The sequence below is a fragment of the Bos grunniens genome, chromosome 1, assembly GCF_055505025.1.
Source record: "Bos grunniens cultivar Pamir isolate PY7600 chromosome 1, Bosgru_T2T1.0, whole genome shotgun sequence".
Lineage (NCBI taxonomy): Eukaryota > Metazoa > Chordata > Mammalia > Artiodactyla > Bovidae > Bos > Bos grunniens.
Window position 1 is genome coordinate 80,454,907 of NC_141165.1, and position 20,287 is coordinate 80,475,193.

Here is a 20,287-nt window from a genome sequence, read left to right on the forward strand (position 1 = left end):
GTCGTGTCCGACCCTGAGCCACCCCGTAAATGGCAGCCCACCAGGCTCCCCCGTCCCTGGGATTCTCCAGGCAAGAACACTGGAGTGGGTTGCCATTTCCTTCTCCAATGCATAAAAGTGAAAAGTGAAAGTGAAGTTGCTCAGTTGTGTCCGACTCTTAGCGACCCCATGGACTGCGGTTCACCAGGCTCCTCCATCCATGGGATTTTCCGGGCAAGAGTACTGGAGTGGGGTGCCATAAAGCAGCTAGTGAACAGCAAAGCAAATGTCAAATTGTGAAGAAGCGATAATTCACACAGTGATAGATCAATATGCTTGGAAAGAAAAAATAATATAAGCCCAGAATATATACACATCTGGTTATTAGATTGAAATATTAAAATAGCCCACTCAATCTGAGTACTATAATTTAATCATGTCCTGTCAATTGTGATAAGAAAAAATAAAAAATTATAAAATGGAAAAATAAAAAATTTATAAACAAAAAAGATTTAATAAAAATTTATAAATTTATAAAATCTTTAATATCACATTTTAAACTGAAATTAGCCTTTTGTTATTAACAAAGTTATATGTGTGCATTGTATAATAGAAAGTTGGAAAGCACAAACAACCAAACTTTATCTTACTAAAATATAGTGGGACCATATGCTCTCTGCCTATATCACTACTCCTAAAATCCTATTGAACATCTGCACATTCTTCCAGATATTCTGTTTATGCATATATGTACAAAGATAATGTATTTCTTTTTTAAGAGTGCATTCCATATGTGTGGCTTTTTAATCAAATTGTCCTCCATTAATTATCATTGTCTTTTCATAGCAATAACTTTTCATCTTATCTAACACCCACCCAATCCATGTTTAAATTTACCCAAGTTTCTCAACTGTACTACTGATTTCTGCAAATCAGTATTTGCATTTCCTCTGGTTGTTATGCCACTCAAGGCTCTTTTAATCAAGCTACATTTTCTTTCACCATTCCCTAATTTACTTAAAAGAAAAAAAAGCTGAACATTTTTTCCTAGTTTTTTCTATCTTCTGGATTGTCTCTGGTGGTTATTTAGCTTGTTTTTCTATACCTTGTATCTCCAGCAAATTGAAATTTAAATCAAAATGCTTTGATAAAATCAAGTTAAATAGTTTCTAAAACATACTGTAGGTGATGTGAAGTGTATTTGGAGACCTAATATCTGGTTGATTTAGACATAATTATGCTAAAGTTGTCCACTGGATCAGGGTGATGCTTATCTGGTTCCTCCACTCTTCAGTTGTATGTGTTTTTCCTTTAGTGACAAATACAAGTGATTATTGTGGTGTTATTTCAGAAATTACAGAAATATTCTATTCTTGATCAACAATAATAATAAGTTTAAAATAATAGTTTTTAAATTGATAATCTTTATTGGAGTCAATACATTGCTTACAGTTTGTAGAAAGATGGTTTTCTAATTCTATTCTATCTTCATCTGTAGTAAAAATTCTTTTGTAAAATAAGCCTTAGTTTCTTTGAGTTACTCTGAAAAGGCAGGATAAATGGTTAAAATTCCTCCCCTTCATTTGCCAATTCATGAATACAAAATAAAGTTAGTTTATTAGTGAGATAAAGTAAAAGTGGGGGGCATTAATAATTAAGTCAGGTCTTTGCTGGAAAGGTAAGAAGATATGACCCTTCTTTTAATAGTTCAAAAAGTGATGAATATTGTTTTTCAATATTTGTTTATATTCAAGTGTCATTATCAACCTACAAATTACCATTAATTCTATGGTAATCCATAGAATTTAATCCATAATAGTGATTATTATTATGATACTTAAATGCTTAAGGTCTGTAAATGATACAGGCCTTTGGTCTGTGTGGGCTCTTGTAAACTAGCTGTTGTGTTTTCTTGATACAGTAAAGATGATTTCCACACAGGGGGATTGGACAATACAACTATACAGAGGTCTCATTATGTCCTTCACCATATAATTTCCTTGTTTATAGTACTGTAAACTTTAAACGTTTCAGATATGCTGATATTATAATGATCTATATGTAGTTCATTATCTTTTCTCTCTTTGATGATTGTGTCAGCTTCCTCTTTCCCTTCCTCCTGTCAATGCTTTAGACTATAGTCAGATGGAGCTTTTAAAAAATACATATTCAATAATGTTACTTACAGGTCTTCCTATTGTTTCTAGGATAAAATAACAAACATTTTAGCATGATTTTAAAAGGCTGGCCATAACTTGGTCCTTGGATACCTCTCCTAATTCTTTGAACACTCTCTCCCTTTCTTCAGTTCGGTTGCTCAGTCGTGTCCCACTCTTTGTGACCCCATGGACTGCAGCATGCCAGGCTTCCCTGTATTTCACCATCTCCCAGGGTTTGCTCACTCTCATGTTCATTGAGTCGGTGATGCCATCCAACCATCTCATCCTCAGTCATCCCCTTCTCCTCCTGCCTTCAATCTTTCCCAGCATCAGGATCTTTTCAAATGAGTCAGTTCTTCACATCAGGTGGCCAAAGGATTGGAGTTTCAGCCTCAGCATCAGTCCTTCCAATGAATATTCAGGACTGATTTCCTTTACGATGAACTGATTGGATCTCCTTGCAGTCCAAGGGACTCTCAAGAGTCTTCTCCAACACCACAGTTCAAAAACATCAATTCTTCAGTGTTCAGCTTTCTTTATAGTCCAACTCTCACATCCACACATGGCTACTGGAAAAACCATAGCTTTGACTAAATGGACCTTTGTTGGCAAAGTAATGTCTCCACTTTTAATATGCTGTCTAGGTTGGTGATAACTTTTCTTCCAGGGAGAAAGCAATTAAAAATCTTTTAATTTCATGGCTGCAGTCACCATCTGCAGTGATTTTGGAGCCCAAATAATACAGTCTCTCACTGTTTCCATTGTTTCCCCATCTATTTGCCAGATGGGACCAGATGCCATGATATCTTAGATGCCATGATATCTTACCACCATCCAATCAAACTGCACTTCAGCCTTTGCCTCAAAAGCCACATGCTTGTCTTGCCTCAGCTCTAGAACCACTTTTCCCTTTCCAGTTCTTATCCCTGTCATCCTTCCTGTCTCCAGGAACACATCACTTCTTCAGGGAGGCCTCCCTGACTTCCAATAGACTAGGTTCCCCAACACCCAAGGGCTCTGTTTTCATTACCCGCATTGCCCTTCACTTTGAGTGCAGTTTCCTGATATGTATCTCAATCTTGCAAGTTTGCAAATTCTGAAAAAGCACAACACTTCCTACTTTGTGTACTGCTGTATTCCCGGCACTGTGCCTGATGCATTGTAGGTCATTAATGCATATTTTTGAGTAAATGAGTGAATGAATGATGATAATACCCTAGTCTGGAGAAACTACTTAATTTGTATCCAATGTATGCAATTATTTGTTCATTGAATTGTTCCTTCCATTAGTCATGCACACATTTGTGCAGTTTTATTGAAAGACCATCTCTATGTTTTAAAGCTGCCTAAGGCATAGAGGGGACACAGGCATAAAAAAAATGAAACTTTAGAGTACAATAAAATAATTGCATAATGTCGCTGTGACTGAAATGTCATGGGAAAAGTGACCCCTGCTTCTACTTTTGGAGTCAGGGAAAACTTCAGAGAAGAGGGAAATTTCAGTTGCATAAAGGAAGATGACAGGCATTTTCAAAGAAAAGAAATAGCAGGGAAATAATTTCTTGTAAAGAGAAAAATGTGTACAAAGAAACAGAATCAAGAGAGAGGAGCTATTGTGCTAAAGATTGTAATTCCATGACCTCAGAACATAATTGGGATAAGGTGGTTTTGAAATGCACAAATTACTTTAAAATGAAAACCCTAGGAAAATAGTATTTTTCCCCCTTTCAAGAAAGAAAATGAAGATGAAGATATTTGCTAAAAAGCACTCGTTAGAAACACAATCCAAGGTCATAAGGTGCTAGTGTTACTCTGCCAGTAACTATCCTGGCTTCCCTTCAACAGTCAGCCTCTTTGAAGCATCATCTATGGAGCAAAGTCTTTTTTTTTTTTTTTTAAACTTTACATAATTGTATTAGTTTTGCCAAATATCAAAATGAATCCGCCACAGGTATACATGTGTTCCCCATCCTGAACCCTCCTCCCTCCTCCCTCCCCATACCATCCCTCTGGGTCGTCCCAGTGCACTAGCCCCAAGCATCCAGTATCGTGCATCGAACCTGGACTGGCATCTCGTTTCATACATAATATTTTACATGTTTCAATGCCATTCTCCCAAATCTTCCCATCCTCTCCCTCTCCCACAGAGTCCATAAGACTGTTCTATACATCAGGGTCTCTTTTGCTGTCTCATACACAGGGTTATTGTTACCATCTTTCTAAATTCCATATATATGTGTTAGTATACTGTATTGGTGTTTTTCCTTCTGGCTTACTTCACTCTGTATAATAGGCTCCAGTTTCATCCACCTCATTAGGACTGATTCAAATGTATTCTTTTTAATGGCTGAGTAATACTCCATTGTGTATATGTACCATAGCTTTCTTTTTTATTTTTATTTTTTTTTAATTTTATTTTATTTTTAAACTTTACATAATTGTATTAGTTTTGCCAAATATCAAAATGAATCCATCACAGGTATACATGGAGCAAAGTCTTATTAAGGCAGACTTCATCACAGAGATAAGTTTAATCTTCTTACCATATGTTCTCCATTACACGTCAATCTTTTTTTTTTTTTAATAAAATTTTTTTTAATTTTATTTTCAATTACTTTACCTTTTTGGTTTTGTTTCTTTATCTCCACATCTTCATGCTGGAAAGAATAGTTCCAGTTTCATTTTAAGGAGATAAACTGGGAATTATTTGTAAAAAAATATATTCTTAGAACAGTTTCTGCAACTTTCAGCTACTAAATACTTTCAAGTGAATAATTTTGGCCCCTGATAATCAGTGATATATTTGGAAAACAATATAATACATAATCCAACATTGGTTACCCTATGTTTCCATTAAAAAAAAACTGGTGATTTTTCACTTAAAATTTTTATTGAAATAATCTTTATTTGTTTAAAACAGAAAAGAATAAAGAATAAAACATCAGACAAATAAAAACACCAATTATCCTCACACCCAAAGAGTGTCTGTTAACATAGAGAAAAATTATACATGGGTAAGATTTTTCAAAACTTAACAATACAGAATATTAATATTAAACAATGTCTCTTTTACCCACATTTATGGTTTTCCCCCACCATCTCTCTCCCAAGACATATAACTATCATGTATTTCTTCTATCCTTACAAAGAAAAGATTTGAAATTTATGGCATATATAAATCCTTTGAAAATGTATACACTATACTGCTATTCTTTATCTTCTGTTTAAAAATAAAATTAATAGTTAACTATACTTATTGACGAGCTTTCTGGTATCTCAGCTGGTAAAGAATCCGCCTGCAATTCAGAAGACCCTGGTTCGATTCCTGGTTCAGAAAGAAGGGATAAGATACCCACTCTAGAATTCTTGGGCTTCCCTAGTGGCTCAAATGGTAAATAATCTTGCAATCTCCCTGCAATGCAGGAGATCTGGGTTCAATCCCTGGGTTGGGAAGATTCCCTGGAGAAGGGAACGGCTACCCAGTCCAGTACTGTGGCTTGGAGAATTCCATGGACTGTAGATACATGGGATCACAGTCAGACATGACTGAGCGATTTTCACTTTCACTTTTCATCCTTAATAGCATTTTCCATATCACCTCATTCTTTTTAATGGCTGCATTGTTCTTTGTTCATATGTACCATTATTTGTTCCCTTAATCATCTCCATTGTTGCTGCCATTTTTCCTATTATTAAGCACAGTGACAATGAATATGCTTTTGAAAACATCGTTGCCTTCTTGTAGGATTATAACTATAAAATTGCCTTGTGTGTAGAAGTACCAAATCCATGAAAATATGTATTATCATTTTTGATACACATAGCCAAATTGGCCTCCAAGAAATGTTATGCTAATTCATACTTCCCCAGGGGTATATAAAAATGTTTATTTCCCCACAGCCTTGACAACACATGATATTTGCAATGTTTAATACTGTTACCACTTTTATGGTTAAAAATGATACATTGTTTTGATATTCATTTACTTAACTAAGTTGAGTACAGTTGATAAACTTTTTAAAATAATCACTAATTGTTTGAATATTTATTTCTGCAGATGGAAATTATGAGTTTTGTTTTGTTTTGGGGTCCCTGCTATGGTCTATTTCCAATTTCACAACATGTATTTATTTTCTCAAAATATTTTATATTGTACTTAATAGCAATAGTATTTGAAATATTTTTAGGTGGTACATTAAATATTTTTATTTTACAGCAACCTACTCATTTTTATGTGGATTTGAAAAAGCATGTTTCCACTTATGCAATTTAAAGTTTTTATTTAAATACATTTAAGTTTGAAACTGAGTTGATTTTAAAATAAAATAAAAATAAGTAAAAATGTTTTTGTGTACATCAAAAATAGGTAAATCCAAATTTGAGTAGCTGAATTTTGGCATGCAATTGTCTAATCAATGTAATATTTTTAAAATAAAATATACTCTAAGCAAAAGTTGTAATAATAAGTGAAAAATGGACATATGCTCAAATTCAGAGAGACTGTCTCCAGAGCTAAATAAGAAAATAAGAATATTTATTTGATTGTTTAAAATAGATCTTAGAAATCACATAATTTCACTCATAAAGACCACAACACCAGCAAACAAAATCAACAATTAACAACTCAGTAATATCCGTTTCCCAATGTCTATTTTGTTCTAATTGTCTGAAAAATGTCCTTTTAAACTGGCTCTAAATGCAAGATCCACACTCTGCATTTGCTATGGTTCAAATACAATACTGTAACTTTAATTTCTATAATCTGTATTTGAATCAGGGTTTAGGTGACCTTTGAAAAATTCAAAGTGCTATAAGGTTTCCTTCACAAAAACTCGACTGCTTCCACAAAACTTGTGGATTAAATGTGTTAACAATGCTTGAGTAGGGAGGGACTGCAATTGAAATTGGATGTTAAGGGGATGGTTTTGTGATACATCCTTTGCATAGATAAAGGAAAATGAAGCCAAATAGATGTGTCCCGTTAGGGTCTTCCTGAGTTTGCTGGGGGAAATTTTGGATGTTGGCAGAAAATTGAGGAGGGTTGTAGGAATCCTTAAACATTTCTGCTACTTTCTAAATTAAGTTTTTGTATGCAAAGCTAAGCCTATATAGGCTAGAGAGTTAGGGGAAGGAGAGGAAAGACTCTAGCTACAAGTGTTTGTTTTCCTTTTACTAAAGTGAAACAACATTATACCGTGCCTTTGTTTTCTAAAACTATGTAGCAAGAAGTATTGATTAGAGGAGGAAATCAGAGGGGGGCTTTATTTTACTGGCAAAGGGAAAAGCTTCAAGTTAGTAAATAAAAAAACATAATCTAATTGGTTAATACAGAAAAAACTGAAGGACTCAGCAAACCTTGTCTAAAACATAGAAAACAAAAATGAAGGAAACTAAGAAAAAAGTGTGTCTTTGGAAACCCAAAATCAGGCTAAAAACAGTGGAGGCTTAATCACATGGAGTATTCCAGTATTGGCTGTTCTGAGCATATACCAATTCTCAATGGAATCCTCTCCTTACGATAACAGAATTATAGTAAAAAAGTAGACAATCTCTTGCCTTAAGTAGTTTAGTTTTAGTCCCAAACACTTAAGCCTCAAACAACAAAATGGAAGTCATGTAGTTACAGACTTACCCTTTTTAGTGACCATCTATTCTTATCTGAGTGTTCCTTGACTGGTTGCTCCTTACACAGCTTACCAAAATATTCCTTTCAACTGCAAACTCTCCTTTAAAAGCCCTTATCTCCAGAAAGAAGAACCACAGTAATGTTTTGGTATCCTTAAGAGACTGGTATTCCCATCCCTTCATCTAACTCTCCTAATGTAACATCAGTCTATATTGTTGGCCATGTCACAAGTGACAAGCATTTCATATGGTATCAGGTAAGCATGCAATGGTCCACTGATTGTTTAAAATAAATCCTTGTGTGTATTTAAAGTTAGTTTAAATAAATCCTTGAGTCATGTCCAAATCTTTGCAACTCTATAGACTGTAGCTCATCACATTCCTCCATCCATTGGATTTTCCAGGCAAAGAATACTGGAGTGGGTTGCCATTTCCTACTCCAAAGGATCTTCCCAACCCAGAGATCGAACCCGTGTCTCTTATGTCTCCTGCATTGGCAGTGTTAGGTAATTAGAATAGAAAAAAGGAGTCCAGAATGGCGGAAGGGAAGGGATGGGAAGGGAAAAGCCCACAAAAATAGAACAAAGGAAGGGCCGAGGAACAGAGTGAGGACTTCAGGCAAAACAAGCAGCCTTCCTGGCTAGCCCAATTTACATAGGGCAGGCCCAGGGGGAGGAGAAAAAAACATAAAAAGAGGAGCCAAAATTGGGCTGGGGAACTCTTATCTTCGTGTCTTTTGGGTCGGCCTGCCCTCACACCCTGAGGATGTATTTTCCTTTACTTTCTAAATAAAACTGAGCTGTAACACAGAGCTGTGACATTGGTCTGTCTGAGGGCTGTAACACTGGTCCATCTGTCACTTCAAATTTTTGTTGCAATGAGACAGAACCAAGGAAATTAGACACTCCCCCGACATCTATAGTGCCATTTCTCAGATTTAACCTGGCTGAAACAACCTCGGCACGGCCCCCACAAGGAGGAGGCCAAGCACAGCAGGAGCCCACCTTAGCAAAAGCTCCCACAGTGGAAGCTGAACGTGAAGAAAACCCAGGGCAGGGGAAGAGACAAGAAGCCCAGCGTGCTGGAAACTGGGACAGCGAAAAATGAACTCAGCAGGAAGTTCACGTGGCTCAGTCTCAGATTCCAGAAGACCTGTTAAAGTCGGAGGTCCTCGCTCCTATGGCTGGAAGGACATATGCCTAACAAAATCTTAATTCCTTTATAATCTCTCGTTTCTTGTTTTCTCGAACCCCCCACAAACAGGTGGGCGGCAGTGGGGGCAATTGAGGGACTCTGGAGAGGCTATCCTCAGTATGTCCTGACGGCTCCACTATCCTCTGCACTCTAATAGCTGTTAACCAAGCCGGTGGGGGTTCTTCTGTCCTTAATCTTCTTTGTGCCATGGATCAGGTCAATGAAAACTGTGAACACAGGTCAGGTATTTAGCAGATTTTCTGGCTGGTTGTGAAGGGGATTCCTTGGCACGTTTTTCCCACTGCTTTTTCCTCCTGTCCTTCAGCTCCTCTTTCCCGGGACTTGAGCCTGCCAAAACCCATGGTGCCTGGCTTCAGGACCTAATGAAGCTCAGGCTCTGATGTCTCATTGCAAAAATTCAGTTAGAGACATAGCAATAGCTAAGAGGTGGATTTGTTCTGATATAGAAAGAAGCACACTCCACAGGGTGTGGGCCATTGCAGAGGGCAAGTGCTGTGGCTGTGGAATGTGGTGTGGCTAGTTTTTGCCAGCTAGGTGAATTCATATGCTGAGTGGGAGGATCACCCCAACCATTGGGGAACCACCCACTCCTCTGTCTTTTGACAGTGCCTTGGAACTGTCCTGCCACCTCTGGGTGTGTACCATTTAGCTTACAGATTTGGGATCAAGGTTTAGTTGAATTTGACTTGTCATTTTGGACCCATTTGATTTTAATTGATTTATGTTATGCTCTTGCGCTATGTCATTGTTTCCAAAGTTGTGCCCTGCCCCCTTCCCTCCTGTTTCATCCTCTTTTCCTGAGCCCCATCCAGGCCTACGATGTTGCCTCTACAATCTTCTAGATGGACAACCAGAAAATGGTTGGCCCTTGGGAGGGAAATACTGTATAATATCCAATCCCTCTAGATATCCAGGCCTTCATCTTCCATGTTTCCTACAACATATGCAACAACAGCATCTCTCAGTGGACCAGCTAGGGCTGGTGACTGGCACACAATGCCTGCTAGAGGTCCATCTGTTGGCATCCCATCAAAAGCAATTGGGCTTCCAGGGATAATGTTTGCCACTTTGGGAGTTAGCCCTGCAGGCCATTTGGGCCCAAATCCTTACCACCCTTCTCCTAAAGTTCCAAACATACCCCCGGATCAAATCTCCACTCCACTTTTATGGAACATCTGGTCTGTTGCCTCTTATCAATTTGTTCTTAAGCCTCTTACTAACTACTACAACCAGGACCCTGCTCCCTTGTGGGCAACATTGTTCCACCCCGCTTATTATTAAAATACTCTTAATGCCCCTAACAGGACCAGATAACCCACTCCTTTGTCATTACTTCTGTTATTGCCTAAAATGTGTCTATAACAATGAAATGTTTACCATTGGAGACATTCTAACCTGCTTTTATGGAAGACTATGGGAGGAAATCAGTGACTTACATTCCCTTAGAGCAGTAAAAGGATAAGGCTATGGCTGCTTCAGCAGGTTCCCAGCCTAAGGGCAGAGGCTTGGATTGCTTTACATTGTGATATCTATTCCCATCTGCAGTGAACAAACTGGCAATGAGTTAAAATTACAACCCCTTAATCCTACCCAGCCGGAGAAGGCAATGGCACCCCACTCCAGTACTCTTGCCTGGAAAATCCCATGGACAGAGGAGCCTGGCGGGCTGCAGTCCGTGGGGTCGCTGAGAGTCGGACATGACTGAGCGACTTCACTTTCACTTTTCACTTTCATGCATTGGAGAAGGAAATGGCAACCCACTCCAGTGTTCTTGCCTGGAGAATCCCAGGGATGGGGGAGCCTGGTGGGCTGCTGTCTTATGGGGTCGCACAGAGTCGGATACGACTGAAGTGACTTAGCAGCAGCAGCAGCAATCCTACCCAGCATTGGTCATGCTGGAGACCAGTCCAGGACCCCAGGAGGTCAATCTGTCTCGATCTGCCTAGGGATATGGTCCTCAAAAAGTTGTCACACCTCAATCTGCTTGGGGATCCGCCAGTCCAGGGATCCCAGGAGATCGACACACCTCGACCTGCCCAGGGACCCAATTCTTGGTAGATTGACCTGCCTCAACCTGCCTGGGGATTCAATCTCCAAAAGGCTGTCATGCTTCAGCCTGCCTGGGGATCTGCACCCTGACCCGGGAAATGCCTGGCTCTCAGGTTGCAACAGTACTGGGTAGGATAAGCTTCGAAAAGACTCACCCCTAAGGAAGTCCACTTATGGAAATTGAAGGAAGTCTATTAGTTTTTTCTTTTTTCTTTTCCTCCTTGTCATCACTGTCTTTCAGATGGGAAATAACCAATCCACTTCCTGACAGATGCCCTTGAGATGCATCCTTGATAACTGGAAGGTGTTCAATCCTCTAACTCTAAGGAGAATTTTCTTAAAATTCTTTTGTGCCACTGTGTGGCCATGGTATCCTCTGGGGAACAAGGAACACTGGCCTGAGGATGGGAGTTTAAATTACAATACCATCCTGCAGCTAGACTTATTCTGAAAAAGACAAGGCAAATATACAGGGATGCCCTATGTCCAAATTTTCTTCCAACTAAGAGATATGAAGGAACTCTGGCTTAAGTATGGGATTGTTGTATGCCATAAAAGTGAGCCTACTAGGCAAATAGTGTTAGGCACAGACAACCAAGAGAAGGAACCCCACCCCACCCCCAATAAAAGCTCACCCCCGACAGCTCCCAAGTTGCCTGGTGCTCCTTCCTTGTATCCAAACATGCCCCCATATCTGGGAGCACTCCCTCCACAAAAGCCAACTTGAGTACATCCCTTAGTTGAAACTGGAGGAAAATTTGGACCAACCAGAGTCCATAAGCCCTTCTCCTTCTTAGAACTAAGACAGATCAAACAAGACTTGGGAAGCTATACACACGACCCAGGCAAACATATAGATACATTCCAACACATTACCTTGGCCTTCGACTTGACATGGAAAGACATCATGGTCATATTTAGTCAAACTTTATCTGACCCTGAGCATGCTAGGGTCTTAAAGGAAGCCCAAAGGTATGCTATGGGGCTTCACATGTCAAGTGATAAATAACCCAATAGGGGAAACTGCTGTCCCCTCCTCAGAACCTAATTGGAATTATAATGACCCTGAGCACATCTGGGAAAGGGATCATTTTCTGATCTGTGTGAAGGCAGGACTGAAAGCAGCCCAGCAAAAAGAAATCAGTTATGCCCACATCTCAGCAATAACTAAGGAAGCCAATGAGAACCCCACTGCCTTTCTGAAAAGGCTGAAAAAGGCCCTCCAAAAGTTTACCATTCTGGACCTAGACTCTTAGGAGGGACAGGTGATTTTAAAGGACAAATTCCTGTCCCAATGTGCATCAGACATTAGAATAAAGTTACAACAGCTACAGCAGCAGGACCCTGCTGCCTGCTTAGATGAGATGGTCCACACAGCCACCAATACCTTTTATAATGGAGAACAGGAAAGGGAAGCCAAGGCCCAGGAAAGGGAGAAAAGGAAAGAGACAAGGCATGCCCAGATGCTGGCCACCCTCCAGGGAAGCCCTTTGGCAAACTCCGAGTCCTTGAGGACAAGGCACCAGACAAATGCTTAATCTGTAGACAGGCGGTGCTTTGGGCCAAAGAGTGTCCAAACCATGACAAGTCTCCTAAAGTGGCTTGCTACAAATGCCATCAATTGGGACATTGGATGGCAGTCTGCCCTTGGGACCCAAGAGCTTCAATGGTCAAGCACTAAGCCTTCCCTCAAGATGGTTTAACAGGACTGAAGTGGCCCACTCCAGCCAGCCCGCCTGTCACTGATAACCATCACGGAGTGGGAAACAAGGGTGCAATAGGATGTATCTGGTAGGTCCAAGAATTTCTTGGTTGACACAGGGGCTACCTACTCTGTCCTGACCTATTGCAGAGACTTCTCCTCCCAAACCTGTACCATTTTGGGTGCAACAGGAAAAACAATTACTAAAAGATTCACCCAAGCACTTCTTTGTTGTTGCTGCTGCTAAGTCACTTCTGCTGCTGCTGCTGCTAAGTTGCTTCAGTCGTGTCCAACTCTGTGCAGCCCCACAGACGGCAGCCCACCAGGCTCCCACGTCCCTGGGATTCTCCAGGCAAGAACAGTGGAGTGGTTTGCCATTTCCTTCTCCAATGCATGAAAGTGAAAAATGAAAGTGAAATCCCTAAGTCGTATCCGACTCTTAGCGACCCCATGGACTGCAGCCCACCAGGCTCCTTCGTCCATGGGATTTTCCAAGCAAGAGTACTGGAGTGGATCTTTGTTGCTAGGATGGACAAATTTTTTCTCACCAGTTTCTGGTGGTCCTTAAGTGTCCTACTCCCTTATTGGGAAGAGATATACTCATTAAACTGGGGACTACCCTTGTGATGGAAAGCTTTTCAGCCCCTTGAGCCCTATAGCTTCTGGTTACTACTGAGGAACCCATTACACTCTCTCTAATAGAGAGGGACCAAAAACTATGGGAGAACAACATTAACACCCAAGTGTGGGAAGAGGGGACTCCGGGACGAACCCACGAAGCTGAACCAGTCATCACTGTCCTCCGAGATCCCACTAGGTTTCCTAACAGGAAAAAATATGCCCTCAGAAGAGAAGCTCGGGAAGGACTACAGCCTCTAATAAATAAATTCCTTGCCTGTGGGATGTTGGTCCCCACCAATTCATTGTGTAACACCCTGATCCTCCCTATAAAGAAAAAGGATGAAACCTGGTGAATGGTTCAAGAGCTCCAGATCATAAATGAACCTGTAGTCCCCCCACATCACACAGTACCCAACCTCTATGTAATCTTGGGAGAAATCCCACCCAGTGCCAAGTGGTTTACAGTCTTGGATGTCAAAGATGCATTCTTTTGCATCAGTTCAGTTCAGTCGCTCAGTAGTGTTCGACTCTTTGTGACCCCAGGAATCGCAGCACGCCAGGCCTCCCTGTCCATCACCAACTCCCAGAGTTCACCCAGACTCACGTCCATCGAGTCAGTGATGCCATCCAGCCATCTCATCCTCTGTTGTCCCCTTCTCCTCCTGCCCCCAATCCCTCCCAGCATCAGAGTCTTTTCCAATGAGTCAACTCTTCACATGAGATGGCCAAAGAACTGGAGGTTCAGCTTTAGCATCATTCCTTCCAAAGAAATCCCAGGGCTGATCTCCTTCACAATGGACTGGTTGGATCTCCTTGCAGTCCAAGGGACTCTCAAGAGTCTTCTCCAACACCACAGTTCAAATGCATCAATTCTTCGGCGCTCAGCCTTCTTCACAGTCCAACTCTCACATCCATACATGACCACAGGAAAAACCATAGCCTTGACTAGACGGACCTTTGTTGGCAAAGTAATGTCTCTGCTTTTGAATATGCTATGTAGGTTGGTCATAACTTTTCTTCCAAGGAGTAAGCATCTTTTAATTTCATGGCTGCAGTCACCATCTGTAGTGATTTTGGAGCCCAGAAAAATAAAGTCTGACACTGTTTCTACTGTTTCCCCATCTATTTGCCATGAAGTGATGGGACCAGATGCCATGATCTTCGTTTCCTGAATGTTGAGCTTAAGCCAAATTTTTCACTCTCCTCTTTCACTTTCATCAAGAGGCTTTTTAGTTCCTCTTCACTTTCTGCCATAAGAATGGTGTCATCTGCATATCTGAGGTTATTGATATTTCTCCCAGCAATCTTGATTCCAGCTTGTGCTTCTTCTAGCCCAGCATTTCTCATGATGTACTCTGCATATAAGTTAAGTAAGCAGGGTGACAATGTACAGCCTTGATGTACTCCTTTTCCTATTTGGAACCAGTCTGTTGTTCCATGTCCAGTTCTAACTGTTGCTTCCTGACCTGCGTACAAATTTCTCAAGAGGCAGGTCAGGAGGTCTGGTATTCCCATCTCTTTCAGAATTTTCCACAGTTTCTTGTGATCCACACAGTCAAAGGCTTTGGCATAGTCAATAAAGCAGAAATAGATGTTTTTCTGGAACTCTCTTGCTTTTTCGATGATCCAGCAGATGTTGGCAATTTGATCTCTGGTTCCTCTGCCTTTTCTAAAACTAGCTTGAACATCAAGAAGTTCATGGTTTCTGTATTGCTGAAGCCTGGCTTGGAGAATTTTGAGCATTACTTTACTAGTGTGTGAGATGAGTGCAATTGTGCGGTAGTTTGAGCATTCTTTGGCATCGCCTTTCTTTGGGATTGGAATGAAAACTGACCTTTTTCAGTCCTGTGGCCACTGCTGAATTTTCCAAATTTGCTGGCATATTGAATGCAGCACTTTCACAGCATCATCTTTCAGGATTTGAAAGAGCTCAACTGGAATTCCATCAGCTCCACTAGCTTTGTTCATAGTGATGCTTTCTAAGGCCCACTTGACTTCACATTCCAGGATATCTGGCTCTAGGTGAGTGATCACACCATCGTGATTATCTTGATCATGAAGATCGTTTTTGTGCAGTTCTTCTGTGTATCCCTGCCACCTCTTCTTAATATCTTCTGCTTCTGTTAAGTCCATACCATTTCTGTCCTTTATGGATCCAATCTTTGCATAAAATGTTCCCTTGGTATCTCTAATTTTCTTGAAGAGATCTCTAGTCTTTCCCATTCTGTTGTTTTCCTCTATTTCTTTGCATTGATCACTGAGGAAGGCTTTCTTATCTCTTCTTGCTATTCTTTGAAACTCTGCATTCAGATGCTTGTATCTTTCCTTTTCTCCTTTGCTTTTTGTTTCTCTTCTTTTCACAGCTATTTGTAAGGCCTCCCCAGACAGCCATTTTGCTTTTTTGCATTTCTTTTCCATGGGGATGGTCTTGATCCCTGTCTCCTGTACAATGTCACGAACCTCCGTCCATAGTTCATCAGGCACTCTATCTATCAGATCTAGGCCCTTAAATCTATTTCTCACTTCTACTGTATAATCATAAGGGATTTGATTTAGGTCATACCTGAATGGTTTAGTGGTTTTCCCTACTTTCTTCAATTTAAGTCTGAATTTGGCAATAAGGAGTTCATGATCTGAGCCACATTCAGCTCCTGGTCTTGTTTTTGCTGACTGTATAGAGCTTCTCCATCTTTAAGAATCCCAATATCTTTTTGCCTTCAAGTGGGAGGCTCCAGGAGAAAAATGTCAACAGATGACTTGGACAGTATTACCTCAGGGGTTCAGAGATAGCTCCCAACTTTTGTGCAGAGTCTTAGCCAGGATAGGATCTCCTAGATCTGGACCTGGAAATTAATGGGAAAATATTACAATACGTTGATGACCTACTAATCTGCTCTCCAGATGAGAAAAATGCCCAAAAACATGCAATTCAGGTTCTAAACTTTTTGGCAGAGAGGGGATATAAAGTGTCCCATGCTAAGGCACAGATGGTCAAGACAAAGATCACTTTCCTGGGAGTTCAGATTACACACGGGTCCAGGAGGCTGTCCTCTGATCAGGTACAAGGAATCCTCGAGTTGCCCTTCCCCATGACTCAAAAACAACTACGAGGTTTCCTAGGGCTAACTGGTTATTGCAAAATCTGGATACCCAACTATGGTCTAATTGCCCAGGCCTTATATGAAAGCTTGAAGGGACGGGATGATTCAATCCCACTGATGTGGGTAACTCCTCAAAAGAAGGCAGAGGCCACACTAAAACAAGCCTTAACTCAAGCACCTGCCTTGAGGTTGCCAGACCCAGAAAAAGCATTCCAACTTTATGCCCACAAAAAAGAAGGAATAGCCTTGGGAGTGTTAACTCAAAGGTTGAGACCCGAGCCCCAGCCTGCAGCTTACCTATCCAAGAAGCTCGACCCAATCACCCGAGGCTGGCTTCCCCGCCTTCGAAGTCTTGCAGCTATTGAAATCCTGATAGAAGATGCTTTAAAACTCTCTTTTGGGGGCAAACTAACTATTTTTACCAGCCAACAAGTGAAACAACTCCTAAATGGGAGAGGCCCTTTATGGATGTCTGATCAAAGAATCCTCAGATATCAAGTAGTGCTGATGGAAAATCCAGGCATCACTATATCTCCTTGTGAGGTTCTTAACCCAGCCACCCTACTACTACCCCCGGGGGCTCTCTCCCCTTTCACTCTTGCCTAGAAACCTTGGACCACTGGACAAAACCCCGAGAGGGATTGTCAGAAGATCCTCTGACCAATCCTGAGGAAATCTGGTACACTGATGGAAGCAGCTTTGTCTTGGATGGAAAAAGAAGAGCAGGTATGCAGTAGTCTCCAATTTTGAGACCATAGAGGCTAAATCTTTGCTACCAGGTACTTCAGCCCAATTAGCTGAGCTCATAGCCCTGACTCGAGCTTTAGAGCTAGGAAAAGGAAAAAGAGAAGTCATTTATACTGACTCCAAGTATGCCTTTCTGGTGCTACATGCACATGCTGCTATTTGGAAAGAAAGAGGCCACTTGACCACCTGAGGGTCCTCAATCAAATATGGCGATCATATCCTTAGGCTCTTGGAGGCAGTTTATCTGCCCACTGAGGTTTCAGTCTCCCACTGTAAAGGACACCAACAAGGGAGCACGGAAGTGGCACGAGGGAGTCAAGCAACCAATCAGGCAGCTAAGAGAGCAGCATTACAGAGCAATGACCTAATAGGGATTGCCACCTTAGTTCCACAGACTAATTTGCCAGAAACTCCTTCATATACTGAAGGTGAGACTCTTAAAGCTAAGAGTGAGGGATTTTAAGAAGACTATATGGGGTGCTTCCAAAAGGAGGGACTCCTTTTTCTTGCTGGAAACCTCTGATGGAAGTCGGTTAACTCTTACATGCCACCACTCATTTAGGGGAAAAGGCCCTCCAAAGGTTACTAGAAAGATCCTTCAGATGAACAGGCCTCCAAACAACTATAAGTCAAGTGGTCTCCTCATGTCCCACTTGCCAACTAAGCAACCCCAAGCAGCTCAAAGACCCCAGCTGGCCCAGCCTGTCCAATGATGTGGGACCTACCCAGGAGAGAACTGGCAGATGGACTTCACCCAGAAGCCAGTTTCTGAAGGGTATAAATACCTATTAGTCATGATGGATACATTCACAGGATGGATTGAAGGCCTTCCCACCAGGATTGAGAAGGCTGAGGAGGTTGTAAAAAAACTGCTCCATGAAATCATTCTGAGATTTGGTCTTCCCAGGTCATTACAAAGTGGCAATGGAACATCATTTACTTCTAAGGTCACCCAAGGGGTCTCTAAAGCATTGGGGATTACTTATTATCTCCTTTGTGCCTGGAGGCCTCAGTCTTCAGGAAAAGTAGAAAGAGCAAATCTTAAAATCAGCAATAAAAAGATAACCCAGTAGACCTCCTTGGGATGGAAGGAGGCTTTACCAATAGCTCTGCTCTGCACTTGTATTGCCCCTAAGGAATAAGTTGTTCTTAGTCCTTATGAGATGCTATATGAGAGGCCATTTGTTTATGTCAATGACCTCTTCCTAGATCCAGAGGCTCAGACCCTCTGGTCTTATACCATGGCCACTGGGCAACTCCAAAATGATATACACTTGTGGGGTGTCAACCAGGACCCAAAAGTTTCTAAAGAGTCACCACTGTACATTCCAGGAACGCAAGTCCTAATTAAAGTCTAAAAAGATGGGTCCCCAAAGGCTCAACTCCAGCCCACATGAAAGGGCCTCTACCCTGTAATACTTTCTACCACCACAGCAGTCAAGGTACCAGGACACAACTCCTGGATTCACTACTCACAAGTCAAGCCATGAAAGAAAACAGAAGAGGACACTCAATATACTGTGAGCCCCTGGGAGATCTCAGACGCCTATTCAGAACTACAAATGAGTGCCATTCTAATGAACACCCCCAAAATTAAGTTTCTGGGGATAAGATTTCTGAGGACAGTGCCAAAGAGCCAACACAACTTTGCAGGGGTTGTAATCCAAAACAGACAGGAGATAGATCTCCTGATCCCTGAACAAGGAGGGACTTGAGCCATCTTGAATGAGATGTGTTGTTTCTGAATAAATACCTCCAGCTAAGTTAAAGAAAGTCTCACAGTCCTCAAGGAAAACATTCAGACCCTACAGGATCTCAAAAAACCAGCTGGAGAGTTCTCGAGGTGGCTACAATCTGGAATTTGGAGTTGGCCAATCCCCCTACTAGTCCTTGTTATCACCATATTGATGCTGCTTATGATTGCTCCATGTTATTGTCTAACCCATTTTTTCTATGCCCAGGTCAACAAGCTACAACATGCAATGCCAATTCAACAAGGATATATAAAACTACAGTCGACCACAGAAAATATCACTCACCCTTAGATGGACACTGCTATAAGGACTCTGAGGCTTGAGGGGGAGGCCCAATGCCCCTCGCCATCCCACTTCAGCAGGAAGTAGCCAGAAAGGCCTCAATGCCCCTATTCCCAAATAATTGGGCCTCCCATCTCTTGAGGGGAGGAATGTTAGGTGGTTAAAATAGGAAAAAGGAATCCAGAATGGCAGTGGCTAAAAGACAAGGAAGGGAAAAGCCCACAAAAATAGAACAAAGGAAGGTCCGAGGACCAGAGTGAGGACCTCAAGTAAAACAAACAGCACTCCTGGCTAGCCCAGTTTACATAGGGCAGACCCAGGAGGAGGAAAAAAAAAACATACAAAAAGAGGAGCCAAAATTGGGCTGGGGGCCTCTCTTCTCTTCATGTCTTTTGGGTTGGCATGCCCTTATGCCTCAAGGATGTATTTTCCTTTACTTTCTAAATAAAACTGAGCTGTAACATGGAGCTGTAACAGTGGTCTGTCTGAGAGATATAACACTGGTCTGTCTGAGGGCTGTAATACTGGTCCGTCTGAGGGCTATAACACTGGTCTGTCCATCGCTTCAAATTTTTGTTGGGATGAGACAAAACTGAGGAAATTACAAACTCCTTAGACATCAGGAAGGTTCTTTACCACTAGCGCCACCTGGGAAGTCCTAAAATAAATACTTAGGTTTTCTTATTTGTGTCTAACAATATTTTTTAAGAAAAAAAAATAATTGTTTCAGGTACTTCTAAATCTAAATAGCAACTAGTAAGTAACTAAGACTTTTTAGCATTATAAATTTATCCAGATTTAGATACATAAATTAGAGAATAGTCTGAATTGATTCATGAATTCAATTTTCATATCCATGGAAAAAGAAAACTGATGCTTTATTAAATATAAAGACAGATGTAATTATATTATAATATAACTATATTAATTACTAGAGAAAGGAAAATTCTCATAGTTTTAATTACTGCATCCTATAAATAGATTTTCCAAAGAGGAATCCGCCCCCCAATAAACATAATAGTGAAATGATGATACGTGCATTCATTGATAATT